This window comes from Prinia subflava, chromosome 2, assembly GCF_021018805.1.
Source record: "Prinia subflava isolate CZ2003 ecotype Zambia chromosome 2, Cam_Psub_1.2, whole genome shotgun sequence".
NCBI lineage: Eukaryota > Metazoa > Chordata > Aves > Passeriformes > Cisticolidae > Prinia > Prinia subflava.
Genome location: NC_086248.1, coordinates 63895967 through 63908005, shown reverse-complemented (window position 1 = coordinate 63908005; position 12039 = coordinate 63895967).

Below are 12039 nucleotides of genomic sequence, written 5' to 3'. Positions count from 1 at the left end.
TATTTCTCACACAAACATACTGAAATTAAATCTCCATTGCCTAGAAGCTGCCTCTGATCCTGTCAGGCTGTGGTGACACATCTCAGCAGCCACCCTGTTGCTGATGTTAGTGCTATTGGTTGTGGAGCAGCTATCAGGTCCTCTGGGAAAACACCTTGTGCATCAAAGCAGAGAGCTCATGACTTGAAAGGAGCTCGTGCCTGGCATCAGGAGCAACCATAAGTGCAATGGGAAGACCTTTCATTGTCTTAGCTGCAGTAATCTGAAAGGTGAAGATTTAGAGAAGCTCATCTAAAAGAAAGGTGTTGGAATTGGAACCATAAACAAAAAGGCTGAGGAGAGGCATTACATTTTCAATTACAGAAAAGGTAACTGCAAACAAAGTAAAATAGGGACCTCTTGTGCCTGCACCAATCTGAACTGGTACTAGTGATTTTATACTGAAGCAAGATTAAATCGGAAAAGAAATCTCTAAAAGTGAAGTGTAGTCTGAAAGTGCAGTGAAGCAGCGGCAGCACCAGCTCTGGACACATTGAGAAGGTAGACAAACACGTGTCCAGAATGATAAAGTCTCCTGGTTGGAGCAGAGAATGGATTAGGTGTCTTCTCTGTGTCCTTTCCTGCTCCTATGCCCTAAAGTTACATCAAAGTAAGTTTTGTTCCTTGTTTCCAAACTGTATGAAAACAGATGGCTGTTTTTTTGAAAATTTCATATGATGAGATTTCATGTGCATCCAGAAATCACTGTAACATTGGCATTGTACTTTATAGCCACAAAGTTATTTTTCTTTTTTTTGTTTAAACCTTATATCTGCTATTAATTTTACACATAGAAATTAGGAACTCACTTTGATGTGAAGGGTAATTGTAATTCATTTTTCTAATGTGAAAATACTAAGGAACCATGATGAGATCAATTATGTTTACAACCCTTGTTTGTATTTAGCAGAAAACTATGGAACAATACAGGCCCTTTCATTAAGGGGGCTTCACAAGCTTAGAGGGCAATCTCTGTGCTTGTCTACCCCGTGAGAGCTGCCAGAGTCTCTCACTGACACGAGTCCATTGTTCTGCAGACCAACACGAATACACATCTTGCACACATGGCAGATTGTTGATCAAAAGACATTTCATGGAAAACAACACAGGTAATTTATACAAAATAGTTATTTCTAGATATCCACTGAAAGTATTCAGCACACATCTCCAATAACGCTGCAGTAGTTTCATATTAATAGAATATCCTGCCTGTCTCATTTTAGCCAAAGGAAGAAAGGATGACATAGCTCTTTGCAATCTCTGTGGGATCTCAGAGACTAACATCTTGGATAAAACTGATGTGTGTTTCTGCATAGATTGAGCATCTGGCACCTGATCTTTGCTGAACTTCAACTCATGACTCATTGGTTTGTACTTGCCAGTGGAAAAATGTGCTTTTCAAAACAGAATAGTCATTGCTTGGCCTTATGAAGGAACCCTTGGTCTAGGAAAGGCAGCATAAACATTTCAGTGCATACATTTCACTTCAGAGAGATTCCACCTGTAACAAGTATCTTGACTAGAAATTTAGATACTCAACTGAAGTGGAAAACACTTTGGAAAAAAAAAAAACCAAACAAACCTTGACAGTGTATCTTTATGATAGTTCCATAATATCTCGGTGGTCAAGAAAGAACTGCTCCCAAATAAAACTCTTCACTTAATCCACACTTTAAAGGATTTTACTTGGGTTCTTACGGCAACAAAGTCTCCAAATATAGACACACAAATACTTTTGCTAGTACAAACTCCACTGGCATGAACTGTATATGCTCCAGTAGTGAAAACTCTTACAAATGTAGGTTTTATCAGTAGGAGAAAGTGAGTGGGCAGACTTATTCTAGTGAGGAGAGTAATTTTATTTGAGTGTGGGGTTTTTTGCTGTTGTCAGGGTTTTTTTACACATTTTCAAGAACAAACATTGCATAAAGACATCAGATAAGGATGAGCTGAATGCTTATGGCAAATAAATTATTCACTGACACCTCTCTCAAAAACTGTCATAAGTGAAACAGCTATGAATTTTTAATAATGAGATGTCTTAATTTCAGTCTGTTAGTAAATAATCACGTCATGTTGTGACTTTCATTACAAAGGAGTTCTATTCATCACTCGGATAATGAGGTCTTCTGCAGAACAGGAAAGGCATGTGGGTGTGGAGCCTAAGGAAGATGTTCTCTGTAATAAACACAACCTGCCATTCTCAGGGGTATGGCTAGCAAGGCTGGGCACAGATAATAAATCAATGCTGCAGACACATGGGTGTTGATGAAGACAGCAAAACCTCACTGAAGACTCTTGGATACATGACTAGGCTGACAGCAGTGTAAATGTATGTTTGCACTTTCACAAGCTTTTCATTAAAAAGGTAAAAAAAATGCCAATGTCTTTCATATTTGTTGAGGGTATGAAAGAATCTTGTCTGTGAGTTTGGCTCCATCAGTAGTTTTACTTCTGATTATTCACAGGAATATCATATCTGTGAGAGCTTACTGTCAGAGATTAAGTTTAATGAAGAAGCACCAATCACAGCTGTAGTACTCAGCATTTCATAGAAACAAATCATAGAATCACTGAGGTTGGAAAAGGCCTCTAAGATCACCAAGTCCAACTTTTAGCCCAGCATTGCCACGTTCACTGCTGAACTATGTAAATGACACATCTACTTATTTTTTTAACACTTCCAGGGATGGTGACACTGGCACTTTCCTGGGCAGCCTGTTTCAATGCTTAATACCTTTTTAGTGAAGAAATTTTTTCTAATATCCAATTTAAACCTTCCCTGGTGCAATTTTTCCTCTTGTCACTTTTCACCTGGGAGAAGAGGCCACCCCCTACCTCACTATTCAAACAAAGTGTCTCTCTAATATCATGTTATCTTATCGAGCCCCTTCTATATTCATTTGTCCCTTCAATGTCACCATTATTTTATTCTTGAATGCTCACCTTGGAACTTTTCAGACATTTCCATCTGTGACAAAAATAAATACTTCAAAACAAGAGAGAATGGACACGCAATCCTCTCCAGTCATGTCAAACACCTTCATAGGTCTATCTTTTATTTTATAGTGTTTTGGCTTCTTGTTGGGTTGTTTTTTTTTTCCAGGTTCAAACTAAGAGAACTGAATGCTTTTTTTTTTTTAGTTCTTTGAATACAAATGAATTGAATTCCTTTAGTGGCCTTCCAAGCACAAAGGACAGGAAGCAAAGCCATACTCTTCCTGCCCTAGCCCATCAAGCATCCTAAAGGGAAAGGAATGTGAAAAACATCACCTATCAGGCTGAAAAAGTAAAAGAAATGCCCATTCAGAAATAAGCCTGTCTTATTAAAGACAAAATTGCTTTCTCCTTGCTGACTTCCTATTTTTCACTTCTCTGTCCTGTGGCTTAATTTTCATTTTCTGCCAACTACATAAAAGACAACACACAAAGGAAAACTACCTCCACAGACTGATCTGCAGCTGTAGAGAGCAAAACTAAGTGTCATGTGTTATGATCTACTAGTAATCTGGAATATCTGTTGATGACTATAAAATGCTTTGCACAAAGTCAGTTTCCACTACAGGTAAACCAGACAAATTCAAACACATTTCTACAAACAAATTCCCTGCTTGTGTACCAACAATATGTCAAATTATTTAAGCAGCACTATTAAAAACTCAGTATGTGTTTCAGTTCTGTGGCACTTTTTCTCTCTTTTTTTCTTCCAGTTTGGAAGATTCACAGTTGACAACATTCTCAGATGTTAGTATGGCCTAAAGGTCTTCAGAAAGACTGTACACCTATGTTTTAGGAAAAAAAACCAAAACAACTTGATGGGAATTAGCTTGTTTATAAACTCTATCTTCAACTAACACTCACCCCTTTTTCACTTCTGTTAATGATGCAGAACCTAAATATTTCTATAAAAGACTCATTTCTAGTGGTTTCTAACAGAAAAACATTGTGGTCATCAGGAACTAAAAAATGCTGCTGTCATGCAAGGAATGGGAAAAAACCCAACTCAGATCCATTAGCACAACTCTTCAGTGTTTGGCTGCGTCAGGAAGATCAAAGCAAACAAAGGACATTAGTTTGGAGATAGACGAAGCCATTAAGTACAGTCCTGTCCAGCACAATTCTGAGACTTGCACATGGCTCTTTTCCACAGCATTACCAGCAATCATCGCCTGGAGAAAAAGCACGGTGCTACACGACAGAGGAGTGTGGTGTCCCTGATGCATGGCTGGTGACACCTGAGGCGCTGCCATCAACGGGCCCAGAGGTGCCACCACCACAAGGTCCTGCACCTCTGCCGTGCTTCTGAGCACCTCTGCACAGCCCCAGTCCTGCCACTCCCACCCGTAAGAAGGGAAAGCTGAGTGGTCTCAACCTGCCCAGTAAGATCTCTACTGGAAACAAAACTAAACAATAAAGATTTAGACCCTTAGACCGTATTTTTATTACAAAAGTAGCAAGTTAATACACTGGTAACATCTAGACCTGTGTGCCAGTTATTATGGCAGACTCTGTAAAATAGACATAAATGTAAATTCTACTTTCTTTATCTAAAAACATGACCTAACATAAATTAGAACACAAGGATAGAACTACTGTTTGATATTGCATTTTATACTTTGCAGATCATCTTGTAAGTCAGAGGGTTTATTTTCTAATCTATAATTCTTTATCTAGCTTATGCATATCTTATTTTAAATAAGGTAAGTAGATATTGTAGGGATGGCTGGCAAGGTAAACTATAAGCACGAAGCATGCCTGGATACCGTATCTGAGAGCTCCACATGAACAGCTCTCTTTTTAGCTAACATCTCTTCAAAAAATTAGCACCTCCTATATATTTTCACACCTGTACTCCTTTCAAATGTCCACTCCAACCACCAACTAACCACACAGTTGTTGGAGGCAGTTATGACTTTGGTTTGTCCAGTTTTATTTCTTAACAGATTTTCTGTTTTAGCTGGGGCTGAGTGCCAGGAAATATTTACACTACATGCATTAACTTCTAATAAATACCCTTTTCTACTTTTGTTAGAAGACAAAGAGTATTTCCAGAATGGCTTGCATTTAGAGTGATTATACTGATTTTTAAAGCGCTGAAAAGAAATTTTCATCATAATGACAACCTGCTTCCCCGACCCAAGTTATGCTGGGCACCACTCCCAGCTACCAGGAGAGGGGAGCCTGGCAAGGCCTTCTCTCCATTAGGTAGCTTGCCATCATGTTTAACAGACAACAAGATTAAATTCCCAGTTTTTCCAGGACTCAGCTTGCTTAGGGAAACTGGACACCACCACATCCAACAGCTACTCTGAGGCAGGTTGGATTTGACTGCTGATGGGCTTAGAGAATTTCCAGCGACTCCTGTTCACCCCGCCCCTTGTCCCCAATGCTGTACCAGCACTTTTTAAAGTTGTATGCTTTTATTTAGTACTTCTCATAAATTACCACAAGAGTACCCAACAACACAAACTACTCCAGCTGGTATTTTTCCAGCTAACACTGTTACAAACCATAAATTTTGACAAAATACATATTATTCTTAACCCTTGTCATTAGCTCCCAACAGCCTCGCTCCTGGTTTGTGACAGCTACACAGCAAAGGTCCCTTTCTGCTCCTGCCTGCCCAGAGCAGCAAAACAGCTGCCAGGGGCTGAATAATGACTGGATCCTTGGGCTGGTAAGAGATCAACTGCCCCGAATGGCACCAGGGCTGCCAATGGAGGCTGTCAGGAGATGCTTTTCTGCATCCTCCAGGTTTCTGGAAACGAGAGGGAACTGCCAAAACCATCCAGAAGCACCAGGGGTATGACACAGCAGTGCTGGACCAAGTGGCAGCTTCATCCAGGGACCCCAGTGACACTTCCACAGCTCTGTATTGAACCATTAAGTGTCTGGCAAATCAGCACAGTTTTAAATATTTAATACCAGATAGTCTGCTCAGAGTAGATCAGCACTTTGTCATTTTTGTCTCAGTTTCCTTCCCTAGGCACCCAGCATACAGGGCACAGGTGGCCTCCAAGCCCCCTCAGTGTTTGCTCCTGTGTCCCCTACCTGCACACCTTCCTCAAGGGGTGTCTGTGACTGGCAGATATCCTGAGCAGGCACCAGCCTGAGCAGGCACAAGGCCTTACAGAGGGCAAAAGGTGAGTTAAGTATACATAGGAGGATCAGGAACGCTTTTTCCAACACCAAGGGAAGAGCCTGGACATCCCACCAGGTTCCCAGAATGGGTTACCCAGCACCTGCTGAATTATGAAGGTTGCTGCACAGCCACAAGGATCCATCAGCACAGATTACCTTAATTCACTAAACCCAAAACTGCAGCAAACCAGAAGGAGATTCACAGTTCTGGCTTTAAAGCCTTGCAGAGAGAGGTAACTGGCAAACATAACAAATATCTACTGCTGCCCAGTTTTAGCCCACTGCCTCCATACATCTGCCAGTCAGGCACCCTTAATCTAGCTGCTGGTTCATTCAAGGGCACAGAAGCTAATGGGTAGTAGCAGTCCTTACAGCAGCCAGCTTAAGGACAAGAATGAAAAGCAAAGGCTTTAAAGTCACACCCTGTTCACTAGAAGTGTTTTACACACCTCCTTCTACTTTACAATTTCTTCCTCTTGAAGAGGCCTGGAAGTTTTGCATCCTCTGGTTCCAATGCTCACACCACTTGGAAAGTTAGAATTTCAGATTAAATGCAATTTGTATCAAAGAATAAAAAAATGATAGGATAATTTCTGTACTGTTTAAGGCAACTTGAACATTTGACCTACATACTTGATTACAACCATTTTGAGAGGATTTAAATAGCTGTTTTCTATTCGATACACAGGCTTTCTTAAGCTTTGATATAGCTCCCTGAACAACAAATTTTTGTTGATATGGTATTTATGAAGGCAAGGATACTTCCAACAGAGGGAATCACTTCTGTTCTAGGTCACAGTCAATAAAACATCAATAAATCTTGCAACTCAACAAATTTAAAAGTATTTAAAAGTACCTGTAGCAAAAAGTGTTGGTAAGTGTCCTGGTTGCAAGGGAGGTGAATTTTTTTTCCAGGGGGATGTGGGCAGTCCAATCAGTAATCAGCTTTTCTGCTGGCACCTAGATTGGTCACTCAGAGGTTTGGACACACCTCTGAGGACACAAAGAGTTAAAAGCAGGAGTCTGAGGGGCTCGGCCTCTTTTCAGATCCCGGTTTCAGCAGAGGGATGTCTCAGGTCTCCTTCCCCTGCCCAGCCACGAGGCTGGGTGGGGGAGGGGAAACACGTGGTCGGCTCAGGTAAGCCGGAGCCCCGGGGGAAGAGAAGAGGGTGGACAGGACTGGAACTGAGCTGCCTCGTCTAGGATGGAGGGGTGGAAAACTGTGGAAGTGCCTTCTGTGTGTGCTCACCCCCTCTTCCCCCCAAACTCCGGGAGAAGGTGCCCAGCTACGTGGGAGTTGCTGAGCCTGGGAGTGCCTGAGCCTGCAGCCCTGCCGAGAAAAAACTGTTAACCCCTGCTTGGCAGAAAGAAACTTTTCTTAGACATTGATTCTCATGACTGGTGATTTTGGAAAAAAGGAGAAGGAAGCGGCCTGGGACCGAGGTGATAAAGCATGATTGGAAGGAACCCGATGGAAGAATGAGAGGAGTAGCCTTCTGAGCTGGACTTCTCTTGCATAATGTCAGCCATGGACTGAACTTAAGTCTCTTTTGAACATAAACTGCATTTTAGGTAGATACAGCTGCCCCTGCTTTTGCTACAGTGACTGGCACTTGAAGAGTGGAGCGAGCAGAGAAGAGAGGGGGAGGGTGAGGTGGTGCCCTCTGCCCTCAGGGCAGACCTGCTCCTGGAACCCTGGCCCCTGGGTGAAAAGGGGAGAGCTCGGCATGCAGCATCCTTAAAAAGCCCTGTATGTAGTTTTGGCCTATGAGACAGCAGTGAGAGCGCTGGACATAGGAAAAAGAGAGTGTCACCCTGGCAGACCTCTCCGGGCGGTGCCACGGGTGACATGGAAACACATAAGGGGTGGACCTGTGTGTTCTGGAGAACAGTCTGTGGTGCCAGAGAGACTCCTCTCTCCCTTGCTGAATTGAAGATTAGTTTGTTTTTGAGTGGTGATTGTTTGATCTAAAACCCAAAGGTTGGTCTGTGAAGAGTGATGGGTGGGGAGGTAGAAACTGGGAGAAGAAATGTTCTAAGAAGTTTTTATTTCTGTCTCTGTGTGTGTTTAAGAGTATTTCTGTCCCTGTTTTTATGTAATTAATAAAGTTTTGGTGGGTTTTTTTTTTGTTTTCAAGATTTAAGCCTGCTCTGCTCTGTTCCTGATCACATCCCACAGGAGTTGTTAGAGAAAAAACATATATTCATGGGTGCATTAACATCTGGCCAGTGCCAACCCATGACAGTAAGCCATGAGAAAACAAGATGCAGCATTACAGATGTCTGCAACTGCCTCTTTCATCCTGCTTTTCCAAGCTCCCTCCCAAATCAACTTTAATTTGTAATCAGATTTCACATGTGGCTTGTTTTCTGCAGAGCAGTCAAGGAGTTCTCAGGACTTAAAGGAAACCTTAAGCAATCATTATGCAAGCAGAATTTAACTTTCTTGGTTAGTCTGGCTAATTCCAATTAGGTGCTAGTGCTGCTCCAGACTTTAACTTGGCTGCTACAACCTGGCTGAGTCTTCCCAATCCCACAGGGAGCTGTGGTCTTTTCTTATGCCCATCTTAATAATAATAAAAACTTACTGCTTTCCAGTTCTCAGTGCAGAGAAAACAACTGAGTTGAATAAAGACCACTCGGGGATAGGAACCTGATTTATTTTGTCAGGTCTGCAAAGTGCATGGCCCACAGAGAGCTGCCCCCATTGCTAACAGGCTTGGCACAAAACAGTGCTCAGGACTGGTAGTGATCCTTCAGATGTGCTTCCTTGGGTCACAAGGAGCCCACTAGGCAGCTGAGGAAAAAGGGTGTGCTGGGTGGCAGGGTTTCCTCAGAACACCAGTCTAATGTAATGTGATTATGCTCCATGGGACCTGAGTCTGTTCTCCTACTGGCTTTTCCTCTGTTACGACCTCTCTGCGAAATCTGTATGAAATCGGGCAATTTCTAAAGTACAAAATTTCTTTCTGTTTCATGGAAACCCAAATTTCAGTGGAAGTGACTACAACAGACACCTCCCTGTGGGAAGGACTGTAGTACTCATCTCTTGTAAGACACTGAGAAAACCCACGTAGAAGAAAGGCTCCATAAATATGGTGAAAATGTTATTGTAGTGGGCCCTCTGTGATGCAGCAGAGAATCCAACAAGTCAAAAAGGTACAGAAAAGCTGGTGTTTGTCCTTTGCTGCCCACAGAACTATAGCAAAACAATGAAGTTATATTAGATTTATTTGCAGAATTAAAGGAGGAAATACAGACTTCGAACAAACCACTGAGACAGATGCTTTCTTCAGCTCCATGCTCTTCAGCTGATCTGCCTGAGTTTCTATGTGTCATTGAGCTGTTTTTACTCACCTGATCTTCTGAAGGAATGACACTATTGATGGTGCCCCAGTGAGCCTGGTGCACATCCAATCTGCATCCACTTTTTTTGCAGTCTTCTCTTAATGCCACTCAAACACAAGAATAATGGAATTAATCCCATGGAATTGGGTATCTTTTCTGAAGAAAGAGGAGAAACGTGTGGGTCTGCCAGGTGTAGATTAATTTGTGTGGTGCTGCCAAATGGCAATCTCCAGAATAATAAACTTGGATAAAGTACCATCTTTCCTGCATTAGGGAACTAATTTTTCATTTTCATCAACTAAATCATGTGCTGCCTAGAGACAAAACCTGGTCTGAATTAGCCTGTAGTACAGCAACAGTCATTACCCTCCTACGATATAGCATTCCCTGGAGTAATTCTCACACAAAAACTTCTTTTTTTTTTAACCTCACGAAGGCCACAATTCACGTAGATTGTGTCTCATCAGATTATGTATTACTTTCTGTGATCACACATTTTCCCTGCTTGGTTGTGTGAGTCAGCACAGGCAGGACACAGGAACAACCACAAAAGCACAAAGATGACATTTATTTCCCTCACCTCACCGACCAGGGGATCCCCAAAGCAGCGCCCAGGCGGAGGCACACAGGTGGGACACAGGCACCACAGAGCTTGGCCCGTGCTACAGGATCACCAGACCTGCTGTCCCTGCCTGTTTATCAGGGATTCACACAGGTATTTCACCACGGTGCTTTGATCTCTCCTGAAGCAGAGCAGGAATCTCAAGCATGTGTGATAGGGTGCCTCTAAGTCTCTCATAGGCTTATGTTATCTAAACACAGATGTTCTACTTGTCAAACACACAAGGCTAAACAACAATTAGTATGATGTATGTGTTTTTCTACACCCCAGCTGCAAGTCACTTCAGCGTGTTTATAATCCTCCTCACCAGCCTTCTGCTATTACCCCACGTTGGTTGTTCATATCACAATAAAAACATTGTGCCAGCAGGAGCTAGGGAGGGGAGGGGAAAACTTGAACAGTTTGCAGATGTGAAGGAAACAAACTGAATTCCACATTCCAGTATCTTCTCAGAGTTAGACTGCTAAAAGATGGAATTGAAGGCTACCAGGTAAAATTTAACATCCAGTATTCCCAATTAGGCCCTATTTGATGGAATTCTACATCTGAGGTAGAGTCTCTCAGGACATCAGGCTCTTAAGAAATGCAAATGAAAATGTGCAGCCAGTTACCTTATCAATTTGTCTTGCCAGTCTGTTAATTGAAAAGTTGCTTCATATTCGCTGTCTTCTGTCCTAAGGGCCACCTCTCTGCCCAGGCATTTAGGAAACCCAGACGTTTGCAGGTGAGGAGAGCCCAGTAAAACAGACTGTGGGCACAAACCACAGCTCGATGTTGGGTGCTGAGGGCAGAGACACCTCCCTCCCCACGAGAGCCTGCCTCTGCTGTTGCTGCTGGAGTGGTGCCGTGGCTGTCTGCAGGCCTTTCACGGCTGCGAAGAGGAGCTGGAGTGGCTGAGGACACAGAGCTGTCTTGTTTGTGGGAGCTGGGGGTGAAATGGGACACTGAGCACGGGCTTGGAGGTCAGTGTCACTCTCTGGAGCTCCGCTGGAGCAGAATGAAGAGGTGGCATCTGGGGCCAGGGTTAAGGGAAGCAGGCATGCCAAGAGACACGTCAAAGGTTTGGCAGGTCACGTTAGAAAAGGTGAGAGCAGGAAACTCTTCTCTGGATCCAGAGTTTAGCAAAAAGGTTTTGGCTGTCTGTACCAACTGAAGAGCCAACAAGGCTGGAGGGCCCTGTGCTGTCAGGTATGCAGGACTGGCACAGAAGCAGGAGTTGCTGCTCCTGATGGCATTTTCCCAGATAAATGAACTTTGGGAAGCCCATTGTCTACAGACTAGGGCATAAAAGACAGTCAAGCTTAGATTCCCTTCATATTTACTATTCTTGGCAGGCCTTCCAAGAGACATACCAGTATCACAAAGAAAGACTCTTGATGCTAGCAAGATGTTTCAAGCAGGATGAGAAAATTCCTGTTGAAAGAGTACTGCTAAGGCACTCTACAGGAATTAATAGATGACATGAGATCTGGTTTATCCAAAGAAGGAAAAGTCCAACAAACAAGAGTAACAACCAGAATGACTTTTGAGAAAGGCATTTCAATTTATTGTCAAGACACATTCTTCCCTCTTTTCTCAGCAAGTATTTTAGATGATTTCTAACATGGACTTTCCTTTCAAAGAGGTCACAATTTCCCAGATACTGGTGACCATTTGAGAGAGCAAGTTTGCAGCACAGAAAGTAATTTTTTAGATTCTTTGTTCCCAAAATCCAACATGGCTCCACATGAGGTTGTCACATCATGCAAGAAACTCATCCCACTCATTTGATGACTAATTTGTCACAATCAGTCCTGGACTTCAAAGCAGCACTTCAAAACAAGCTTTTATGTTACACAGCTTGCTTGTGCCTAACAGCCTAAAACCAGAGTACTGGTTCTGGTTTTTTA